The 14,916-nt window shown below is 42.7% G+C and overlaps 1 non-coding gene across 1 annotated transcript; it reads right to left on the bottom strand.

The window, feature by feature from the left end:
- Positions 1 to 8,534: 8,534 nt before the first annotated feature.
- On the bottom strand, positions 8,535 to 8,607 carry trnak-uuu. Its single transcript has one exon. It is a non-coding gene; the product is annotated as a tRNA-Lys (tRNA).
- Between the last annotated feature and the right edge of the window lie 6,309 nt (positions 8,608 to 14,916).

Consider the following 14,916-nt stretch of genomic DNA (forward strand, 5'->3'; position numbering starts at 1 on the left):
TGATCTGTGTTAAAAATGCATTTTCAGTATGACTCTAACACGTTTTTGACAGTTTATTAAGTAAAAATTGCCAAATTTGAGTATTTCCCGATCAAATCCAGTGCAGAAACCCCGGTGGGGGCACGAGCGAGCTGTGCCTCAGCTTTGACTGTGCCATCCAATACGAACTAGGTTGTGTGACACATGCCGTTTTCTGTTCCTCAGCATATCGCCAATATGAACTTTACAGAAATATTTGTTATACACCATGACTCTCTACAGTCTGTGTAATGTATTTAATGTATTTGTGAGAAAAATATTCCCGTTTATCTTACAATAACGTGCAGAGAAAAGTCAGTAGGTGAGGGAAACAGTACTCTGCCTTACCTCAAGGGGCTGCACTGCCAACTTAGCGATCTTTTTTTTTTGTTTGTTTTTTTTAAAAGTGACTAGCGACAAATCTTGCGACTTTTTCAGTATTGGAGACTTTTGTAGACTGACATATATGAAAGTAGTTTATTCTTCTCAATGAGGAGTGGGTGCTGCTGTGCAGGCCCCTCCCCTGTCCAAAAGCAATCAGAAGAGGCTTCTGGCAGCAGCACAGCTGCATTCAGAGCAGGAGGTGGTCACCTGTTTCATGATAAAAATTAAACGTTCAAAGCTGGTGCAGGATGATCTTGCGCTGGCTTACCGTCATATATTAATGTCTATTAATGAAGCGTGTGGAGGAAAACAAGTGTTATGAAATGTTGCAGCCTCCTAATTAGAAAATAACCCACACTTAATAAAAATTAAACTAGAATAAAACAAAATATTAACCAAATAATTTGTTTTATTTTTATTAGTTTTGCCTTTTAAAATTTTTTAGCTTGTCTTTTCTCTTCTACTATTCTATTCTACAGTCATTTAGCAAACGCTTTTATCCAAAGCGACTTACATTTGAGAGTAAGAACAACACAAGCATGAATTCAAACAAGATGGGACATCATAATTAAGTGATAGTCAGACTGCTTTGAGTCCAGTTGGAGCCAGGTGCTATCATGTAGTGCTAGAGGCAGTGCATAAAATAATTTAAAGAATTTTTAAAAAGTAATTTTGTTTAAATACAAGATCACGATTTCATCACACAATATCATCTTAGGCATAAGTCCACACAGTTTCTTCAGTACTTGGTTGAGCCAAAGAGCTGGACAAATTTTTCTAACTCATTCTGTTGCGTAAAATAGTTAAGCTAAGTGTGGAAATGCTCCTTAAACAACTGAGTCTTTAGCTTGCTCTCAAAAGGATAAAAGGATAAGGACTCTGCAGATCGGACGGAGTTTGGTAGATCGTTCCACCATCACGGAACAACAGAGGAGAAGAGTCTAGCTACTGATTTTGTGCCACGTTGTGGTGGGAGCACTAGGCGTCTTTCACTGGCAGAGCGTAACTGTGGAGAGGGAGTGTAGCTCTGGATTAAGGAGTGGAGGTAGACCGGAGCCGTTTGGGTTATTGTTTTGTAAGCCAGAAACAGAGCTTTGAATCTGATGCGCTGCAACTGGAAGCCAGTGAAGAGCAATTAGCAGCGGAGTGACATGAGCTCCTTTGGGCTGGTTGAAGACCAGACGTGCTTCTGCGTTCTGGATCATCTACAGAGGTTTAACTGAGCATGCAGGCAGACCAGCCAGTAAGGAGTTGCAGTAGTCAATGCGTGAAATGACCAGAGCCTGGACCAGGAGCCGGGTCGTGTGTTCAGTCAGGTAGGGTCTGATCCTCCTGATGTTGTAGAGAGCAAATCGGCAAGACCGGAAAACCGAGGCAACATGGTCCTTAAAGGTCAGCTGGTTGTCTACCATGACACCAAGATTCCTGGTAGAAGACGTAGGCACAAGTGTGATTGAGTCAAGCTGCATGCTTATCTGTGGCGGTAAGGAAGGATTGGCTGGAAAGACAATAAGCTCAGTCTTGGACAGATTTAGCTGAAAGTGGCAATCCTTCATCCATACGGAGATATCAGCAACATGCTGATATTCGCATTGAGACGGTTGTGTCGTCAGGTGTGAAAGAAAGGAAGAGCTGAGTGTCATCTGCATAGCAGTGGTAGGAGAAACCATGAGAGCTAATGATGCACTGAGTGAGGAGGTGTATAATGAAAAGAGAAGAGGGACAAGCACCGAGCCCTGAGGCACCCCTGTTGTCAGCCAGCTTCAGCAGCGGGTAACCCGAGCTTGCTTGAAGGCAGAAGGATAGACACCGGATTTAAGAGAGGAGTTGATAATATGGGTTATTGCAGTTTTGACTGTAGGTAAAATGCTCTGCAGGATGTCAGAGGGAACAGGATCAAGAGGACAGGTTGTGGGTTTTGAGCTGACTAGAAGTTTAGAGACTTCATGCACAAGAATATTCTGACCACACATTAAATACCAGTTGCATTGAAAAGTCCAGCCAACTAACATCAAATGTGTTGAAACAAATTCTGCTAAACAGACCAGAGGCCTGTACTACGAAGCTGGATTTTCTCTTATCGGGGTAACTTCAGGGTTAACTCAGGGTTTTCTGTACTACGACGCTGGTTCACTTCTTACCAAGCTGTATCACCGCAGCAACAAACTGTCATGGTTCCTGGGTTTATGTTCTTTGGTTTGTGTTAGGTTTTTATCATGGTTTGGGTTTCTGGTTTTGTCATGTTTAGTTCAGTTTGTAGTTTCCCCTCATGTGCTCTGTTTTCTTTTTCTGGCTCGTTAGATCACCTGGTCTGATTCTCATTCTCTTCACCTGTTCCTCATTACTCATTATGTGTATATATGCCCCTTGGTTTTCAGTTGTCTTTGTCAGATTATTATGTGGTTCATCCCCTTTAACGTGTGTTTTCCTGTTCCTGAGTTTTGGGAGAATAAACCCTTTTGCCCACACCAATTATGCCTCCTGCCTGATCTGCCTGCATCTTGGGTCCTCACCTCCTCTGCTCACAAGTGACACAGACGCTGAACGGCTAACCTGCTCCAGAGCAGGTTATGTTCTGGATAAGAGATCATCGAGTATAAAAGCTCCTCCTCCTGACCAATCAGATCTCATGAAATATGGCCTGCCCATTTTTAGAGGATCCTGTTGATGTTGGTGCACGGATAGTGAGAGGAGTGCTTAGGAGAGAAGGAGTCTTTAGAGACAGATCCAACCCGTTGGACTTTCCTGATGACATACTGTACCAAAGGTACAGATTTTCAACAAATGGGCTGAGATACATGTCAGCTGTTGGAGCCGATGGTAGCAAACGTGACCCATCGTAGTCGGGTGCTTACTGCCCTGCAGACAGCATGCATCGCATTGAGGTTTTTTTCCACAGGTAGGCTGATCAATCTGTCAAATTAATCCATATATAGGCTAAAATCACAAGTTGTCAGTGGGTTTCAGAAAATGTAAATCTTATGGATGGATGGATGGATGGGTGGATGGATGGATGGATGGATGGGTGGATGGGTGGATGGATGGATGGATGGATGGATGGATGGATGGATGAATGGATGGATGGATGAATGGATGGATGGATGGATGGATTTGTGAGCTTACGATCTGATCGGTGTACTTCCAGGCAGTTCATTCTTTCCTTCCAAGTAAAAATAAAAGAACAGAAACACTGCTTGTTTTTCCTATGTTTCCTTTCCTAAACAAAACAAGAAATAAGATAACAGTTCATTATCTAATGTCTGTATTGTGCTTAGAACGATAATAGAAAAAACTGACAAGCATCACAATTTTACATGTTTCTCCATCTGAGACAAGTTACGTGACCCAGAAATGATTTCTGGTCTGTAAATGCGTTCTTCACCACTCGTCCAAACCTGTGTTGACCTCATTTGTCATACATGCATATAGCATGTTTAAACTTGTCTCATATTTTAAAACTAAATCAAGTCGAGCAACTTGTGATCCTTTCTTTTCAGATTTTCGTTCTGAGGACATTGGAAAACAGATAACCGTCTTTTGGTTAGGTTTAGTAGAAGGAGGAAAACAAGCGTTTTATTTTGTGTGTTTTTTAATTTTATGTTCCAAAGGAAATAAATGAACTACCTGAAAGTAAACCAACCCTTATGGAAGTTGGATTATACTTATACCTAAAAAAAGATGATTTTTCTCTACAGTAGGGAGGATGATGAAGTTGGTTACTTACATTGTAGTTAAAAACAGGCTGATTCTCAACTTTCTGCTGATGCAGGAAAATGTTTTTCCTTCCTAGAAAATCCATGAGTGTCGCTGTTTTCCAAAATCGTTGGTGAAAAAGCTCTGAAACAAAGCAAGTGCTTTCTCTTGGTCTGGTGTCTGACTGAAATGGAACTCTGTACTATAGAACACACGGTCACATGCTCTTAGAATGTTCCGTTGCCATAGAGAATTATGATGTCATTTAAACATGCAAATTAGATTATTCCTTTGATATTTAAAGAAAATGCTATTTAAATTAACTCAGAATTAAATGTAACACCAAGTGCTTTACAGAGTTCAAATTTAAGGATGATGTAAAATACGACTGATGACATCATTAACTATAATCTTAGTAATAATTATAAAATAAAGATGCAAACTCATGAGCCAAAGGCACGGAACTCTTATTTTGAAGGAGACAAACTTGACAAAGACAGTGTTGATGTAGGAGACAGATTGTTTATAGGGAAGCTTCCTTTTATCCCTCGCAGCAAATGAGAACAATTTAAATTATTTTTGGGTCATTTACAGATAAGACTTTTGAATAGGCCAATTTTAAAATACTAAAAATAAAGATATATTTGGCCATTGTTAAAACATTAGTAATATAGCGTACATATTCATTAATACAAAAAACCCAAATAAAGAGATTTTTGTGTTTTTATACTTGAATTATTAGGACACAGCCTTATAAAAAGTAAATTTGGTGTGACCATGATTTATCTGAACATCAATATATTTCTTTAACGTTGCTAATAGTTTAACAAGTATTGCTAATTAAATTGACAGTTTGAGAAGGACAGGCATGTGTGCCTTTAAACTTTTGGAAAACTATGATTCTATAAATTTTGTCTATATTGGCACTATCTCCCTCGTAATGCAGTTACAATGCCCAATTTTTTATCTAAAACCCTTAATACTGTTTTTAAATGTGTACAGATAGTATCCACCTAACTATAGTATACCATTGATTAATATTTGAGCCAAAATGGATGGATATTGTGTTTTGAATGTAGTACAGTTATTTTCATTTGTTGGTTACTCCAAATGACAGATGGTCGCCCCAAATGATGAGAAAACCGCAGGTAGTTAGGTCTATTTAAAATGTACACAATACAGTTTAGACAGAAGAAAACTGAACAAACATTTTATTGTAACAACATTTAAACAATTTAACATTCGAATATCACAAACGATAAAAAAAAAACCTTAAAAATAATTTAAAGTGCAACACATTACATTCTTCAGGAGCTCACATTGGACAGGGATGAACAATTTTAGTAAAAAAAATAAACAGTTGTATAGATGGAATAAAATCAGAACAATTTTCAAAGTAAACAAACACCATCAACATAGCTGCATGGATTAAATCAATGCTAAAAGGTAGATTTTTCTTTTACTTTTTCCTAAAGAGTGACAGAGTGCAAACATCTGGCCCTGTGCCCTCCTTCCTCTCCTCTCCTACAGTTATATTAGTTTACTGTATATCACCTACATTTCTTTAACCCAGGTATTTCTAAACTTTACCCAATCTTGGCAAGTGAGCTTCGAGAAGCGTGAGGTTGCTGGCTCAGGCTCTGAGATTACAGCATGCACATCTTTCCTGTAGTAGAAAATGACGTCTACAGTTTGAGGCCACATGAACAGGTTCTTGTCACCAGACTGCCTCATGCAGCTGACCTGCACTTCCTCTCCCACAACCTTGAGCACCTGGCCTACAAAAGGAGGTTAATCGTAGGTGACAATAACAAACTTGCCACACAGATCTACAACACTTTCTTGTTCCCTAGGTGGCTCAGGAGGAGAGCTTGGGGGATCCTCAGTGTGGTGCATGGTGTTCCTCACCTCTACTGTTACTGGCTTGTAACAAGGACATGGACTCCTCTCTAAGCGCCTGCAGAAGCATGACACCTCCCTGTGAGTGATTTGTGCAGGCTGTGAAGACAAAACCTGGTGTATTTTAAATGTCCCCTTCACAGCCTCCAAGCTGTCAGGAACAAGCTCGTCACACTTTTCCATGCTCTCTCTGCTGACCCAATAGTGAGTGATGCTTGAGCCTAATCTATTGTTCAGCATCTCATACAGATCCTGTGGCGTCTGAAGCTCACCTCCTCTTTGAACGTAGAGATCCGCTTCTCTCTTTATTGCCCCACCAATCTGCTGCAGAGCTTGTTGACCAGCAGGTGCACATTTTCGTGTTCCATGCATGCACATGTGTCCCGATCTTTGGTCTTTGGCTCGGTAACATAGAAGGGGCGTCTTCTGGCAAACTGCCTGTAAGATAGGCGGAGACTCTTTTTCATCTCACCGTTGTAAAGCACATGAAGCTCTGTGAGTGGTTTTGTGAGAATTCTTCGTTGTTCTTTCATTTTGTTTTTTGTGATGGTGTCCTTCTTTCCTGGTAAAAGTCGACTGTTTTCATCTCTAGTCAGGAAACCAACAACAGCTACCTTTCTCTCGATTGCCAGTTTCTTCCCCTCTTTTGGCTTGAGCCTTTCACTCAGACCTAACCTTCCTTTTGCTCTCATCTCACTTTTTCTGGCCCTTTCCTTTTCTTTTCTTATCTCTGCTAGTTGTTTCTTCAGATGTATGTTCTGCTTTCTCAATTTACGCTTCTCAGCTTGCAGTCTTTTACAACGTCTCTCTGCTGTATTCTCTCTTTTCTCTCTGTGGTGTGGTGGGGGATACTGGTGGATTAAAATCCTCATTTAGACGTAGACAATCCACCACAGCCTGCCCTGGCCTCTCCTGCTGCTCTTCCACTACTTCTACACCTGCTGGATGTGGCAGAGTGTTCTCCATGGATGGTGGTGTCAGGTCCAGCGTCACCTTTTCCATCTTTTTCCTCTCCCTGTATCCCCTGGATGCAGCCTTCCACTTGTTTCTCAGTTTTTTTCTCCCTCTCTAACAACTCGTCTGGCTTCACATATAAAATTTTGCCCTCTTGCTTTCTTCTCTGGTAACTGGAACAACATAGAGCTGTCCATCATGACAAGACAAACATTGTACACCTGTGCTGTTCTCCCCTAATATCTCCCCTGGTGGACTACTCTTTTAAGTTCAAAATATGGCAGAAAATATTATTCCTAATCCTACTAAAATAACTGCATGTTACCTAGAGTTTTTTTTAACCTCTCTTTTCCTAGCAAGATATTCTGCTCTTGCTGCAGGTCTGAGTTGATCCGCTGCCTATAGCGAGCCGTCTTTTCTTTACATGTTAATGGTGCATCTAGAAAATAGGTTAAACTAGTTAAACGTGATTAATAATTCCTAAATGGAATGTCATGCCATGCAGTTTTTACTTTTCTCTCATAAGATTGTACAATAATCAAAAATAAATGTTTATTCCTAAATAGGAATGGAAAATGACTAAAATCTGAAAAATATATATTAAAGCACACAAAGAGTTATGCTTAAACAATGCACTTTATATGAATTAATCATGTATAAAATATAAATTTACAGAAACTAAAATAAAGGAAAAGTATTTATCATGTACACTCAGCTCAGCAGTGGTCGCCCCACATGATACTCGGTCACCCCAGAAGATGTTTTCAAATTCATGCAAATATTACAGGCTAACAGTTAGCTACAGAAACCAAGCTAGGTACATTTTAAGACATGTCACTATCAAATTTATCATCAAAATATGAATTTGTAGATAATATTTATTATTTACAGTTTAAGGACGGTCGCCCCACATGATATCCAAAAGTGGCTAGTACATTACAGTAGTTAAAACAAAGATTTATTTGCCAGTATGAGAAGAACTTACTAACCTCCCAGATGTTTTGCTGGGTCCCTCAAATGTGTCTGGCTGATGCAAGATCCTGTCCTTGAAGTGTTTTCAAAATAAAAGTTTAAAATTGTGTTTTTCTTGACGGTCACCCCGGATGATATTTCAGAAAATAAACATGTCCGGACAAAATTCATTTATATATTTTGATGGAAATGTATATTCAAATACTTTATAATTTTATTAATGAAAGCAAAACATGTTAGAAGTTATGCCAAATAGGGCAAGGGATATATTTAAATTGATTTAAATTGATTTTAAACCAGATGTCCAAATAGCAGTGAAGGCTGGACGGTCGCCCCACATGATGTTTTGACACTTCAGAAGCAGAAAAATGACCAATAACTAAAAGGTTTGGAGAAGTTAAAGTGGGTCTATATATAGGGAAGGTAGGAGACACACAGAGTATCTTTTTATGTATTTTGAGGGTTTTTTCGCTGGAAAAACTCAGTTGGAAAGAAAAAGTAGGCGTCATGTCATAGACCCTTTTAAGGAGAAATTCCAACTCTTCAGCCTTTAAGGGCCAAGGACAGAGGGAACGCTGAGGCTGAGCAATGAAGTGAAAAAGATCATTTCTACACGCCTGAACAAAGATTTGAACCCTGGACCCTCAGATTAAAGGTCTGATGCTCTACCATCTGAGCTACCCAGGCCCTTATAGTATGATTTCGGTGAGTAAAATTTCCCACTCACCTTTACTTTTTGTACCTTTGTGTTTGTCTTTGTGATCAAGGAGCTGGAGAAGAGGGGTCCTTTATCTTTTACAAAGTGACACTTAAAGTTCGAAAGATAATAATAATAATAATGGATCAGATTTATATAGCGCTTTTCAAGGCACCCAAAGCGCTTTACATTGTGTGAATCCATTATTCATCCACTCCTCACTCATACCTGGTGATGGTAAGCTACGTGTGTAGCCACAGCTGCCCTGGGGCAAGCTGACGGAAACGTGGCTGCCAGTCTGCGCCTACGGCCTCTCCGACCATCACCGAACATTCATCCACACATTCATACACCAGCGATGCCAACACTGGACTCAAGAATAAGGAAGATCCAGTTTATCAGAAAAACCAATGTCACAAAAGTTGTGATGGGGCTTCAACTAAGGTGGTACTGAAGTTGAGCTAGACCCAAGAAAACGAGGAAGACACCAAGAGATGGGTTCTACTGACCGTTTGTTCCAATTTGCTGTCACTGCGAAATCACCAGAATACATGAAACGAGCAAGGCCTTTGTCCTGTTCAATCTTTCTGACTTCATGCAAAAAAATACAAAGACATCATTTGAATATTGTTCCCACACTGCAAAATGATCATCACTGATGGTGAGTAGCTCTGGAGGTGAGGAGTCTCTGTGAAATAACAATCCTAATGCTATCACCACTGCAGTGGAAAGCCTCTGACAGAAGAGTGGCCAATCTTCTTTTTAGATCACGTTCCTTTCCATTGACATCAGTGCTTTCTGCCTTGGAACAGAATGGAAAGACATGTATGGATTCTTGCTCCAAAAATGAAGTACGGTCTATTTTGTTGCCAAGATTTCACACGACAAATTGTGGATACCCACCTGAAAATGGAGGTTCCAAGATAGAATGGCAAAAGGTTTTCAAACAGTTCTGGTGGTCGATCTCGTCCACAAACCAGGGTTGCCAAAGTTAGCAGGTACTAACCCCTATTCAGAGGTAGGAAACGTGGAGCTGTGGACCACTGATGCTACATGTTGGAAAGTGGTTTCATCTGTCTGCTGGGTTTAAGACAGAGGAGGTCCTGGCTAGTTTTGTGCCCTGGGCGAACCACCTGTCAGATTTTGTGTTGATGTTCAAACAACAGGAGTTCCCCTCGTTCTAAAGACGACTGCATCCTGTTATGTTATGTACAGCATTAAATACGGTTATGAAATAAGAAAACGCTGCAATAAATATCTGTATGAGTTCAGCTTGGAGTGAAATGTGTCCTGAGATCAGCTCACATCAGTTCAACAAGCCTAGATTCAGTCGGTAAGGCTGCTGTCATTAAATACTCAGTAAAGCAGCCATTGTAGGGTTTTTAAAAATACAAAAATGGATGAAAAATATTTAATGGGATAGAAAGACAAAAACATCAATCCCTCTCATTTGTTCAGACTGATGATAACTAAATATTTTAATATGTAGGTGTTGACAAACATGCAGTTATTGTGGTATTTATATATTTATCCAATTTACTGGTAATTTCAGTTTGATTGACTAAGTATTCTATGAAAAAGTTACTACCACTTCATTTCCCCTCAGTGGAGCTGCTCTCAAAGTAATTTTCCAAACACATGAAGTTTCTGGACAAAGTACCGGTATCAGACCAGTATCGGATCGGTATCAGACCGGTATCGGATCGGTATCAGACCGGTATCGGATCGGTATCGCTGATACTGGCTTGTATTTTACTTGGTATCGGATCAGAAAGAAAGCGAGTGGCATCGTACATCACTACTCCAGTACTCCTGCTGGCAGCACGCGGTGTGACGGAAACCTACGAGCCTGCGTGCTCTAGCCTGAAGCTGCTCTTAAAGGGCCAGCGTCACTAAAATACCCCACACAGTTATCACAATACCAGCTTTACAAGCAGAACGAATGTGAACAGGTAAACAGTTTAAAACATTATAAGCTCTGTTTCACAATGACAGATGTTTACTATTAGTTCACTTGGCTACAGATAAATATATTTAGTTCAGTAAACGGCCTCTCATTACACAGTTCTTACCTTTCAGTTTACCAAACCAAGACTTAGATTAGATTAGACTAGACTTTATTATCTCACAGTGGAGAAATTCACTTGTTACAGCAGCTCTTGTTATAGAATAAAGTGCAGAAAGACAGAATAAGGTGAACATGCATCACAGCAAGAAGGTGCAATATAAATTATTTACAAGAAAAAGTCTAGAAAAGCAAAAATATGTACCATTATAAATATAAAAGATATATATATATATATATATATATATATACACACACTATATATATATATATAAAATATAACAACAACTTCACAGACTATATACATATTTACATGGTGATGGTGGGATATGAAGAATATGATGACATTGATAATGGGGGGTATTGCACAGTAAAATATAAATGAATATTACACAGTATTATGACTATACAGATAAGTTGTACAGTCTGACAGCAGTGGGAATGAAGGACCTGCGGTAGCGCTCCTTCCTACACTGAGGGTGTCTCAGTCTGCTGCTGAAGGAGCTGCTCAGCCCCCCCACAGTCTGGTGCAGCGGGTGAGAGGTGTTGTCCATGATGGATGTGAGCTTGGCCAACATCCTCCTCTCACCCACCTCCTCCACAGAGTCCAGCGGGCAGCCCAGGACAGAGCTGGCCCTCCTGACCAGCTTGTTCAGTCTCTTCCTGTCCCGGTCAGTGCTGCTCGCTCCCCAGCAGACAACAGCGTAGAGGACAGCAGAGGCTACCACAGAGTCATAAAATGTCCTTAGCAGAGGCCTGCATACTCCAAAGGACCTCAGTCTCCTCAGGAGGTGGAGGCGACTCTGGCCCTTCTTGTACAGGGCGTCTGTGTGGTGTGACCAGTCCAGTTTACTGTTGAGGTGAACACCCAGGTACTTGAAACTGTCCACCCGGTCAATGTCCTTCCCCTGGATGTTCACCGGTGTGTGGGGTAGTGTCCTTCTCCGGAAGTCAATCACCATCTCCATGGTCTTACTGGTGTTTAAGCACAGGTGGTTGCGCTCACACCAGTCCACAAAGTCCATGATGACTGACCTGTACTCCAGCTCGTTCCCCTCAGACACACAGCCCACAATGGCTGAGTCGTCAGAGAACTTCTGGAGATGACAGCTGCTGGTGTTGTAGGTGAAGTCTGAGGTGTAGAGGGTGAAGAGGAACGGTGAGAGCACTGTTCCCTGAGGGGCCCCCGTGCTGCAGACTACCACCTCAGACACACAGTTCTGCAGACGCACGCAGGTCCACGCAGCTAACTTTCCATCCACTCCAGCTCCTTCCAGCTTCCCCCGCAGCAGAGCCGGCTGGATGGTGTTGAACGCACTGGAGAAGTCAAAAAACATGACTCTCACGACGCTCCCAGCGGTCTCCAGGTGAGCCAGCGCCCTGTGCAGTAGGTAGATGACAGCATCATCCACCCCGATGTTTGGCCTGTAGGCAAACTGCAGCGGGTCCATCGTGGTGCACACCACGGAGCGGAGGTGGCCGAGGATGAGCCTCTCCATGGTCTTCATCAGGTGGGAGGTCAAGGCGACGGGTCTGTAATGGTTCGGTTCCTTAGCATGTGATATCTTAGGAACCGGAACCACCCAGGAGGTCTTCCACAGGACAGGGACCTTCTCCAGGCTGAGGCTCAGGTTAAAGATGTACCTGAGCACCTCACAGAGCTGGTCTGCACAGGTCCTGAGCAGCCTGGGGCTGATGCCGTCTGGTCCTGCAGCTTTCCTGTTCTTCAGCCGCCTCAGTTCTCTCCTCACCTGGGCCAATGTAAGGGAGAGGGGGGAGGTGGAGGGCAGTGGGGGGCTGGTGGTGGAGTCCATTGGTGTGGAGTGGAGATGGGGGGTAGGTGAAAGTGGAGGTGAAGATGAAGGTGGTCGGGGGAAGGGGATGGTTGACGCTGGACTGGGGATGTGTGAAGAGGAGGGAGGGGGGGCAGAGAGAGTGGGGTTAGAATCAAATCTGTTAAATAACAGATTTAAATCATTGGTCCAGCGCTGGTCTCCATCAGCTGTCCCTCTGGCACCACTCTGGCCAAATCCAGAGATCTCCTTCAGCCCTCTCCACACGTCCCGTGTGTTCTTCTGCTCCAGCCGCTCCTCCAGCTTCTTCCTGTAGCTGTCCTTGGCCCGCCTGATCTTATACTGGAGTTCATGCTGAACTCTCCTCTGCTCCTCTCTGTCCCCTGAAATGAAAGCCCTCTTCTTCTGGTTCAGCAGGACTTTAAGCTCAGGGGTCACCCAGGGTTTGTTGTTGGAGAAACACCGCACCCTCCGGGTTGGCACAGTGTTCTCCACACAGAAGTTGATGTAGTCTGTGATGCAGTGGGTCAGGCCATCAATGTCCTCTCCATGAGAGCTGCAGAGTGTCTCCCAGTCTGTGGTTTGGAAACAGTCTCTCAGTCTCTCATTGGCCTCATCGGTCCACACTTTCACCGACTTCTTCTGTGCCAGCTGTCTTCTCACCCTGGGTGTGTATTCAGGGAGCAGATGTACGAGGTTGTGATCAGAGCGTCCAAGCAGGGCGAGGGGGGCGGAGGTGTATGCGTCCTTCACATTAGCATACAGTAGGTCCAGCGTCTTGTTCTCCCTGGTGTGGCACTTCACGTACTGGACGAAAGTAGGGAGAGTGGCAGAGAGCGAGGTGTGATTGAAATCCCAGCTGATGAGCAGGAGGGACTGCGGGTGGCGAGTCTGCATCCGAGTCACTGCGCTGTGGAGCAGCTCACAAGCAGCTGCTGCATCAGCCGAGGGAGGGATGTACACATTAAACAGTATAACGTGTGAAAACTCCCTCGGGAGGTAATACGGCCGCATACCCACAGCGAGTAACTCAATGTCCCTGGTGCAGAGTTGTTCCTTTACACAGACGTGTGCAGGGTTGCACCATCTCTCGTTGACATACACCGCGAGTCTCCAGCCTTTCCTCTTACCACTCTCCGCTGCACTCCTATCCGCGCGCGAAAGTTTAAATCCATCCAGGGAAACCACAGAGTCCGGAATAAGTCCATTCAGCCACGTCTCCGTTAAACACATGAGGCTACATTCCCTGAACTCCCGCTGTAGCCGGGTCAGCGCCGTGAGCTCGTCGGTCTTGTTAGAGAGGGAACGAACGTTTCCCATAATCACGGAGGGTAAATATGGCCTGTACCTCCGTTTCCTCTCCTGGAGCTTTCTTCCTGCTCTGCAGCCTCTTCTTTTTCTCCGTATCTCCGCGGGAATCTCCGGCTTCTCCGCATTAGTATATTATATATACAGTCATGGACAAAATTGTTGGTACCCTTCGGTTAATGAAAGAAAATATCACAATGGTCACAGAAATAACTTGAATCTCACAAAAGTAATAATAAATAAAAATTCTATGAAATTTAACCAATGAAAGTCAGACATTGCTTTTCAACCATGTTTCAACAGAATTATTTAAAAAAATAAACTCATGAAACAGGCCTGGACAAAAATGATGGTACCCCTACAAAAGACTGAAAATAATGTGACCAAAGGGACACTTTAATCCAAGGTGTGTCCACTAATTAGCATTACAGGTGTCTACGATCTTGTAACCAGTCAATGGGCCTATATTTAGGACTACAGGTAGTCACTGTGCTGTTTGGTGACATGGTGTGTACCACACTCAATATGGACCAGAGGAAGCAAAGGAAAGAGTTGTCTCAGGAGATTAGAAAGAAAATTATAGATAAGCATGTTAAAGGTAAAGGCTATAAGACCATCTCCAAGCAGCTTGATGTTCCTGTGACTACAGTTGCACATATTATTCAGAAATTTAAGATCCATGGGACTGTAGCCAACCTCCCTGGACGTGGCCGCAGGAGGAAAACTGATGACAAATCAAACAGACGGATAATACGAACGGTAACAAAAGAGCCCAGAAAAACTTTTAAAGAGAATAAAGGTCAACTTCAAGCTCAAGGAACATCAGTGTCAGATCGCACCATCCGTCGTCGTTTGAGCCAAAGTGGACTTAATGGGAGACGACCAAGGAGGACACCATTGTTGAAAACAAATCATAAAAAAGCCAAACTACATGTTGACAAGCCACAAAGCTTCTGGGAGAATGTCCTATGGACAGATGAGACAAAAATGGAACTTTTTGCCAAGGCTCATCAGCTCTATGTTTACAGATGGAAAAATGAAGCATATGAAGAAAAGAACACCGTCCCTACTTTGAAGCATGGAGGAGGCTCTGTTATGTTCTGGGGCTGCTTTGCTGCATCTGGCACAGGGTG

The sequence above is a fragment of the Melanotaenia boesemani genome, chromosome 24 (genome assembly GCF_017639745.1).
Source record: "Melanotaenia boesemani isolate fMelBoe1 chromosome 24, fMelBoe1.pri, whole genome shotgun sequence".
Taxonomy (NCBI): domain Eukaryota; kingdom Metazoa; phylum Chordata; class Actinopteri; order Atheriniformes; family Melanotaeniidae; genus Melanotaenia; species Melanotaenia boesemani.